We start from the raw sequence: 7,414 nt of genomic DNA on the forward strand, positions 1-7,414 counted from the left end.
ACTGTTTACAAAGCTATCTGCATATGAATGATCAGCACTATGTATAGTACCTGTGAGATAAATGACAATCCATATTTTGTCCCTACTGTTGAGAAACAGAATTTTCTGTCCAAAAATAATGGGTGGGGGGTGGGGAGAGGGGGCTGGGGATGTGGCTCAGTGGTAGTGTTTGCCTAGCATGTGCAAGGCCCAGGGTTCAATCCCCAGCACCACAAATTAATTAATTAATTAAATTAAAACAACCTGGGTTGGTGGTGCTTTCCTGGGTCCCAGGGGGTTGCCAGGAGGGGGTCTGTATAAAGGTCTAGCTTTGCAATTTGGCATAAAAGTTTGAATCCTGCTCACATGACTAGTGATGACGAATTGCATACACAGGCAATTTAGTCTTTCTGAGTCTGGTGGGGAAAGACCACGTCTCCACAAACCAAAAATAATAATGGCACCTACCTCACTAGAATTGTGACGTTGATTGTTGAGATAATGAACTTACCAAGGTTTGCACAATGCCTGCAATGCCTCAGTGTATAGTTACCAATGTTAATTAAAAAAAAAAAAAAAAAGATGCTAAGGATATGACTCAGGTGTAGAGTACTAGCAAGTGTGAGACCCTGGTTTGATCCCCAGTACTGCAAAAAAGAAAGAAAGAAAAAACACACAATGTTTATTGAACTTTCAGTAGGTAGATAGGTAGAGAAAGGAAGGAGGGAGTGAATGCATTCACTGGTAAATTATTTCCATTTTACTGCATGCCTTAGGTCATTCTCACCTAATGAAATATAAAAAGTACACATATTAGCATGAAGTGGAACAGGATAGGGAAAATGGAAATGGAGTTGCCAGCTGTGGTGGAGAGATGAGGAAGTGATTACTTTTCCTTTATCGCTTGTCCCAATGTCCTTTGCACAAGGGATACAGTTTTGGTTTTGTTTTTTATTTAAAACAAAAAACAAAAAACAAAAAAAAAAAAAAACAGTGTTACTCTGAAATGTAGTAGGAGTTGGCTTTGAGGATGTCTTAAAGCTAGAAGTTTTAGGCAGGTAAAAACAGAAATCTGTAGCTTGCAGGAAGAAAGGGCAGAAAGATGTTAAAAAGTGATAAATTCAGGTTAGGGATATAGCTCAGTTGGTAGAGTGCTTGACGCACATGCACAAGGCCCTGGGTTCAATTCCCAGCATCACAAAAAAAAAAAAAAAATTGATGAATTTCCATTGTTTGAGATAAAATCTGTGTTCCTTACTGGGGCTTAAGAGCACCTCTATGAACTTCAAAGATTCTCAAAGCAGGATGCCACTCTTATCTCTCTCCTCCCAGTTGCTCTCTTGCAGCCACCTAAGCTAGCCATCATTCCAGCCCTTGGTGCCCAGGTCTCTGTCACCTCTGACATAACTTTGGCTGGTTTCTGCTCAATGTTATCTGTCCCCAGAGTCCTTGTCATTCCATTTCATTATCTTTTTTTGCGTTCTTTTCCTCACAGCACTATGGACTATCTAGAATCCTGTCGTTTATTTACCTGTTTACCAGGTGCCTTTCTTTCTCTAGAAGATAAGCACCATCAGACAAGGGACCTAGTCAGTTTCATTGGCTGTCCTATCTCCAGTGTGGAACATTGAGAAGGCACTTGAAGTATTTGAGATGGGCTCAGTGGTGCATGCCTGTAATCCCAGCTACTCTGAAGGCTGAGGCTGGAGGATTGCAAATCGGAGGTCAATCTGGGCCATTTAGCAAGAACCTGCATCAAAATAAAATGTTTTTAAAAGGCTATCGACAGGGCTGGGGATGTGGCTCAAGCAGTAGCGCGCTCGCCTGGCATGCGTGCGGCCCGGGTTCGATCCTCAGCACCACATACAAACAAAGATGTTGTGTCTGCCGAAAACTAAAAAGTAAATTAAAGAAATAAATAAATAAAATAAAAAAATAAATAAAAGGCTATCGACATAACAAAGTGATAGAGCATTGGCTAGCCTTCAGGGGACCATATGGGAGGTCAATTTCCACACACACACACACACACACACACACACACAAATATGCTATTTGAGGAAAAAGGGAAGCAGGATATGGTGACACACCTGTAATTCCAGCCAGTTAAGAGTCTCAGGCAGGAGGATCTCAGGTTCCAAGACACCCTGGACAATTTAGCAAGACCCTGTCTTGGAATAAAAGGGGCTAGAGGTGTAAGTCAGTGATGAGCACGCATATGAGGCCCTAGGTTCAATTTCCAGCGGCACACACAGAAAAAGAAAGAAAGAGAGGGAGGGAAGGAAGGAAAAGAAAAGAGGTAAAGGAAAAAAAATCTTAAAATCTGGTATCAAGAAAATCAGCCTGTTCTTCTGTCACATAAACCAGTGGTGAGACGTGGCAACTTGGATCTTTCTTTGGAGGGTTGGAGTACTAGGGATTGAACTCAGGGGCACTGAGCCACATCCCCAGCCCTATTTTGTATTTTATTTAGAGACAGGGTCTCACTGAATTGCTTAGTGCCTCACTTTTGCTGAGGCTGGCTTTGAACTTTCCTTGTAAATGGGCAGGACAGAGGGAGTCAGAAGACCCATCTACAAGGAATGCAAAGAAAGAGCCTGGCCTTCCGTTGGTGTAGAAGTGAAAGTGCCTCCTGCGGAGGACTCCATAGCAACCGGAGTCCATGAGGTGACCTTGCAGCCTCCCAGCTGTCTGGGTCAAGGTGGCTCTTCAAGATCTGATAAACGTTCTCTAATACCACAGATGGTGGCAGGCCTGGGGGCAGATCCCAAACAGGCTGCTGGGCAAACTGCTTCCCGAAAGCCATCTTGCTATTTACAGAAAGAAGGAAAGTTCTGGAACAACTCAGCTCCCAGTGAGGACAGCTGGTTCAACCCACAGCATGGACAGTTCAGAGGCTGCCTGGCAGGATGTGAGACTTCTACCTGCATTTGGCAGGTGAAGGCCAGGCTCAGAACTCCAGAGGAAATGTAATGGTATCTCCTCTTAGCTGTGGACCTGCTCTTAAAAGACTTGACTAAGGGCCTTTGTGGACCCACTTATAATAATAATATTTTTTGGGGGGGTGCCATGGATTGAACCCAGGAGTGTTTTACCACTAACCTGCATCCTCATTTCATTTTTTAAATTTTTTAATCTTAGACAGGGTCAATAAATCGCCCAGGTTGATCTTAAACTTGCAAACCTCCTGCCTCAGCCTCCCAAGTAGTTGGGACCATAGGTATATGCCACCACATCTGGCAAAAATAGTTTCTTTTTTAATTGTCCCTTCTACCCTCTCATGTCAGGAATTGCATCAGCAGAGCCTGGAAGATTACCTCCAGTGGTTTGTTGAAACAGCCAGAGCTGTGGGGTTCATGCATATGAATTCAGTCATGTGACATCCTTGTCTTTCCTTAAGGAAGAACTTTCCCCTCCTTGTGCCTCAATTTCCTTGTTGCCACATGGGGACTGGATGAAAGCAGTGTTTGTCAAATTGAAAATTTGGATTCATTAATACATAATAAAATCAGTATGGTGGGTTGCAATCTATCTACATGTATGTATGAATACATATAGATGTGTATACGTACGCATAGCCTACGGCCTTTGCAGGCTGGGACAAGTGCTACACCACTCCTAAACACCCCCTAATCCTGCAATCAATTTGTTAAGTAGAATGGATTACTATAGAATATAAAATATTAGGTGCATGACCATCTGTATTGTCTTATGAAGTTTATTTCATCTATAAACACATAGGTACCAATATCAATGCAAAATGTACTTCTGATCATGGGTTAACTCCGAAAAAAGTAAAAAACTCAGAACATAATAATGATGCTGCCAAAAGCTTGGTCCTTGCCCTCAATGCCAATCCAATAATGAGAACGTGGTTTTGAGAAAAAGGATAAAGGATTCATTGCTTTGATAGCAGAGGAGAAGCACAGGGGACTCCTGTCCCAGAGGCTGGGATTCTGTCCATCAGCAGGAACAGAGGGTTTTTGAAGAGGTGATTCAGAGAAAATGAGATTAGGGAGGAGAGATCAGGGAAGAGAAGATCAGGGAGGAAAAAGATCAGGGAGAAGGTCAGAAAGAAGGAGGTTGGGAAAGAAAGAAAAGAACATGTAAGTTTCAAAGCCACAAGGGATATAGTCAAAGCACCAAGTGAACCCCTGTTAATGACCCAGGGCTCTCCACGCTCCTTAGCTGGGACAGGCCATCCATAAGGCATTACCACTCTTTGCCTACTTGCCTGCCTCCTGGGTCTGCCTGAGGACGGAGCCTGGCTCCAAGTGCACATGCAATTTGGCTCAGCTTTCTAACTGTGGACACAGTGACCTAGAAAAGGAGATGCTCAGTCCTGCACTTATTGTCCAGCATGACATCAGCCAGAAAGCATTACGAAAATAAAATGTTATGATTATTGAGTGAAGGCTTGTTAGGGGCCAGATTCTGTGCTAAGTGACTTGCTACTTGAGCTCATTCTCACAACAAGGTGCGTCTTATCCAAGGAGCGTGTGATCATCCTCATTTGTGTGTGTGTGTGCGCGCGTGTGCGTGTGTGTGTGTTTGTGCGTGCAAAAGTTAAACCGAGACCTGGGGAGTTATCATGAGGCCTTCCAAGTCCTTAGAACTGGCAAAAGTTCAAGGTAACATTGAAGTTTTTACCTGTCTTTTCCAGAGCCCTCTCCCTTACACACTTTTCCTACAGGGCTGAGATGCTTTGTAACAAAGTGGCTTTGAAACAACAGTCCATTCCATCTGTGAGGAACCAGTCCATAAGGAGTAAGTAACAGACTGACTCACACTAGGTGATGGAGTTGATTTGCATTTCTAAGGGAGCAATCAAACCACCCTGCTGCTCCAGCCAAGGAAAGGAGGAGGTTCCAGAAAGCCTGAATTATGCTGCAAAGTCTAATTTGGAGACTTTTTTTTTTTTTTTTTTTTTTTTGATACTGGGGAAATTGAACTCAGGGGCACTCAACCACTGAGTCCCATCCCCAGCCCTATTTTGTATTTTATTTAGAGACAGGGTCTCACTGAGTTGCATAGTGACTCAATAAATTGCTGAGGCTGGCTTTAAATGCTTGATCCTTCTGCCTCAGCCTCCCAAACTGCTGGGATTAAGGCCATCTGGGATTACAGGCGTGGGCCCACCATGCCCAGTTTGGGGACATTCTTATAAACAAAATTTCTTCCAGATCATATGGTTCTTTGAGATTTCCCCAAATTGCCAACAATTAGAAAATCCCATCCCCCTCTCCCTGACTACTTGATATCCATCACTTCCTGCCAGATTTACCTGTGAGTGGACTTCATTTGTGGGCTATATTGGTAATTCCTTACAATTCAGAAAACCTGTCATTGCTGTTGTTTTAACAAGTATAATCACTTTTCACTGCTTCATTGATGAAGCCATATCTGTCTGCCCCATGACATTTGTTACAAACTTGTTCAGTGTTCTCAAGAACAGAGGTTAAAGAGATCCATGCATCAGTTTCCTTCAAAGTAGTGATTTTTAGAGATTGTAAACTGGGCACAGTGGATCAGTTCTGTAATCCCTGCAGCTGGGGAGGCTGATGCAGGAGGATCAAGAGTTCAAAGCCAGCCTCAGTAATTTAGTGAGGCCCTAAGCAACTCAGCAAGATCCTGTATCTAGATTTTTTTAAAAATATAAAAAGTATCTAGGGATGTAGCTCAGTGGTTAAGTGCTCCTGGGTTCAATCCCGAGTACCAAAAAAAAAAAAAAAAAAAAAGGAGTTTTCAAATTCTCCATCCAGATTACAACATACCCAACCAACCCACAGTTCCAAGGAAATTAGTCAGGGCTTAAATTAAACTTTAACCTTGTTTCAAATTAAAAATAAAATCTAGCACATTAGTTTCATATGTTCCTATTTCCTGGCCTCAAAGACACTATCAGCTCCTCAACTATGGAGCTGTTAGCTCTCAAGAACCAAGGCAGAATCCCCAAACCCTGGGCCAGGAGACTTGAGGGGCCTTCTGCTCCCAGAATGCTTTGTAGAGTTTGGGAGGTGCTTCTCTCATTCTTTACTCTGTCCTTCCCTCCCTGAACTTGACCCAGGGCTGTAACACATGGTGTTCTTATTTGTCCCGATGTCTACCTCCCGTACAGGTGCAGGATAAGACTCCCTGCTCCCTGCCTTTCCTTAAAAGTGGCCAATTGAATTTGACTTTTTAAGTATACTTTGAAGGGGGGGAGAGGTTACTGATCAAGCTGGGGGCCTCCCTACTCCCAGCCCCAGGAAACTACAGATTTTGCTAACAGCATTCGTCCTGGGACTTATCCCCTAGGGACACTGAGGGATCACTACTTTTCAAGAGGCCAAGAAACAAACAAACAAAAAAGGTGCACCAGGAAATGCAAAGTGGAACTAGGCGCGAGCTGCCTGAACACCCAGGAAAAGTGGAAAAGCAGGTGACAGTCCGAGTTGGCCACCCCGTGGGGTAACTCAAGTTCAGACCCTTCTGGGGAGCAGATATTGGTCCACCCCCTGGATTTTTTGTTTCACTGCTGATTTACTGAAGTCCAGAATGTAAATTAATCTACCCAAAGTAGCTCCAAGTGGGAGTGAGGAGGTGGTGACGGGGAAGCCTCCACAGCTGTCCCCACCACGCAAGTGCCCTTCAGGCTGTCCACAGGCATCTGCTGAATCCATCGGGACAGAACCTTTGTTTATTTTTTTCTTCTTTCTATTCCTTTACTCAGATGTCAAACACTCCCTTGAGCCATATTCTCTGCTTGGCATTATGCTAGATGCTAACACCACTGGGAATAAGATTGGGTTCTGACAAGGCTGGGTTCTGACAAGGCTGGGCTCTCACGTTCCTGAAGAAACAAACAGGCACACACCACCAACATGAGGTTCCAATCGTATCCAAAAACTCCACCTTTTTTTTGATTGGGGGTGGGGGGCAGTCCTAGGGATTGAACCCAAAGGTGCTTAACCACTGAGCACACCCCCAGCCTTTTTTATTTCTTATTTTGAGACAGGGTCTTGCTAAGTTGCTGAGGTTGACCTTGAACTTGTGATCCTCCTGCTTCAGCCTCCTGAGCTTCTGGGATTACAGGTGTGCTCCCTCCACCCCCCATGCCCAGCTCATTTTCTGGGTGTGGATGACTTATTAGGATTGTGAGATTTGGTATCAGAAGGATCTCCCTGGCAGTCCAGTATAACAGATTGGCCGCAGACTGCCTGGACTGGAAATGCGGACTAAGAGGAGGCTTAGTTGTGGCAGTGTAGGAGAGAAGGTGACTGCCTGAATTATAATGAGAGAGAAAAGGGGAGAAGGGAGAGGACACCCGTAGCCCCAGTTTCTTCCTTCTGCTTCCCTGTAATCAGTCACCTGACTTGTGCCACTCTGTCAACCCTGGGGGAATCTGGACTCAGTTCTCTGCACATGGCAATCTGGACTTCCCCACTTACTGCCA

The sequence above is a fragment of the Callospermophilus lateralis genome, chromosome 2 (genome assembly GCF_048772815.1).
Source record: "Callospermophilus lateralis isolate mCalLat2 chromosome 2, mCalLat2.hap1, whole genome shotgun sequence".
NCBI lineage: Eukaryota > Metazoa > Chordata > Mammalia > Rodentia > Sciuridae > Callospermophilus > Callospermophilus lateralis.